This window comes from Orycteropus afer, unplaced genomic scaffold (genome assembly GCF_000298275.1).
Source record: "Orycteropus afer afer isolate SDZICR_OR568_19922 unplaced genomic scaffold, OryAfe1.0 scaffold00748, whole genome shotgun sequence".
NCBI lineage: Eukaryota > Metazoa > Chordata > Mammalia > Tubulidentata > Orycteropodidae > Orycteropus > Orycteropus afer.
Genome location: NW_006922335.1, coordinates 591,499 through 594,321, shown reverse-complemented (window position 1 = coordinate 594,321; position 2,823 = coordinate 591,499).

The following is a 2,823-nucleotide window of genomic DNA, read 5'->3' as shown; positions in this document are numbered from 1 at the left end:
TGTATTTGTGCTACAAAAATACCCATATACATTATAGAATTAACAGGCGACAAAGTTGGAGTAGCTTCTCAGTGAAAACAATATACCTTGAGGGAGTGAGTCACCAGGCTTGTGGAATCAGGATGAGGGTTTTGGGGTGGCATCAAGCTCAAGTGTGGCACAAAAATATTGTTCTACATCCTACTTTGGTGAGTATCAACCAGGGTCTTAAAAGCTTTTGAGCAGACATCTAAGGTGCAACTATTGGTCTCTCCTCATCTGGAGCAAATAAGAGTGAAGAAAATCAAAGACATATGGAAACAATTTGTCCAAGAGACTAATGGACCATGGGAACCTCAGCATACACAACCCCAAGACCAAAAGAACTAGATGGTGCTCTGCTACTAATGTCAACCACTTGGAAAGGGATCAAAATTGGAAATCCTGGATAGAGTGGGAGGAAAATGTGGAACAACATTCAAAAACACAAAAAGTGACTAGAATTACTGGTTGGATGGAGGTTGTTGAAACTCTTGAGACTATGGCCCTGGTTTATCCTTCAGGCCTGGAACTGGACTCACTTCCATGAATTAGTTCTCAGCCAAACAGTAGAAAGGTCTACTAGCAGAACACCTATCCCAGGGAGATGTACTCCTTAGATCAACCAACTGTGAGAGATAAGAAGGGCAGCATTTGCATAGGGGGAAAGGTGGACAAACAGGAATACATAGATAAGAAGGACACAGAGAAGAGATAGTCACAGGGAGGAGATAGGAGGAGAGCTGTTTAATTTTGGGATTGTTATTGGTGCTGTGAAACAAAATGTGCATGAACTGTTGAGAGTGAAAAGAATGTGCTTTATAAGTTTGCACCCACTGCCAAAAATCCAGGAGCTCTGGTAACGTAGTGCCTAAGGCACTTGACTGCTAACCGGAAGGCTGGTGGTTCAAACCTTCACCAGCCCCTCCTCGGAAGGAAGTTTGGGCAATCTACTTCCACAGTGATATCACCTTGGAAACCCAAGGAGGGGTCGCTATGAGTTGGGTCCAACTCGATGGCACAAAACAACAACCAAAAAACCAAACTTACTGCCATTGAGTCGATTCTGACTCATAGGACTCCTTTTGGGTTTCCAAGATGGTAAATCTTTACAGAAGGGATTGGAAGATGGCATAGTACCTGTAGCCCACACATTTGTTCCCACCAGCATATTAATGTCTGAAAAATTAGGTGCAGCAGTTTGAACCAGGGATTCTGGGGCTGCCAACAGTTCATTAAGTTAGAGAAGGCCAGATTTAGTGGAGAGGAGGAAAAAAAAAACAGGATAAACAGCCTGGAAAAATCAAAATAAATGAACCTGCCTAGTGGCAGGTGAGACTGTGAGACGGAGAAGTGGAAAACTCTTTTAACAATACCAGAGAAAGCCACGGAGGACATAAGAAAAAAGAGATACCAGGGAACCAAAGGCAGCTTTGGGGACTGAGACTACCCACAACAGCAGCTTCTGATGGTAACCTTGGAAACTGAGCTGTGTAAGTGGACAACATTTCTGAAAAAACGGAGCAGAAACCCCTGTGGCTCAGGTTGCTGATGAATTGAGAGCAGAAAAGGGGAAGGGAGGAAATGCACCACAGGTAGGCGGGCTCTGGGATGAGCTAACAGCCCAAGGCTGGGATTCAGCTCTTCCACGACAGCTTTTTAGCACAGAGTGGACTGGAGTATGGTGTCTTTGCGGCTATCTCACCCAAGTGGAAAGCAGTGGCCCCCTAACCATTGGGGTCTTTGCTGATTTTGAACCACAGGTCTGTGAGTGACAACAAAATGTCATCATTGGTAGCTGTCCCAAGCAGACTCAAAACCAAACCTCAGAACCAGCAGGAATTACAGAAACACAGAAAGCGGGGTGCCTTTTTCTTTCTTCCTCTTTTTCCCCTTCTCTCCTGCCTCACCCAATAAAAGAACCACATTAAGCCACCACGACATCTACTCCAACTCAAAATCCCCTTCACGAGGAACAGAGACCTGCATTCACATTCCCCACAGTGATTCCATCAACACAAAGAAAACTGCACAGCAACCCAGCACACCTGAATTAATAACAAATAAAATAAAATACACAAGCTCCACCTTTGCTAAAATATTTAAACATAAAATCAAGGCGAAACAAATACATAACTGTTAAAGACAACAACTTCAAAATGTCTAGGAAACAACAGGCAACCTCAAATCAAACAAACAAACAAACAAACAAACAAAAAACAGGAGAAGAGAATAGAAATAAAACCCCAGACAAAAATCTCATTAAACATGGAGCAAGAAGAGGCAATAGAATTACCTTAGAAGGAATTTAGAAGATATGTTTATAGAACTCTACAAGAGCTCAAGGAAACCACAAACAGAACCAAGGAGAACACAGACAGTACCCTGGAAGAACCCAGGAAAACCATTCAAGAACAAAATAACAAGATTAATACACCATCAGAACTCATACAAAAACAGCAGTTAGAAATCCAGAAGACGAACACTAAAATTACAGAATTACACAACACAGTGGAAGCACAGAAGAATAGGCTAGAACTGGCTGAAGAATGCATTTCCCAATTAGAAGATAAATCCCTTGACACCAAAAATCAGAAAAGGATTTTTGTATGAAGAAAAATCAGAAAAGGATTTAAGAGAAATAGAGAGAACCTAAGAGTTATATGGAATGACATGAAATCCTATGAAGTGTAGTTCTAGTCTGTACATGTGGGGTCACCATAAGTTGGAATTGACTTGATGGGAACTGGTTGGGTTTGGTTTTTGATAGCATCCTCTGAGGCTGGTTTTGAGATGACAGAGGCA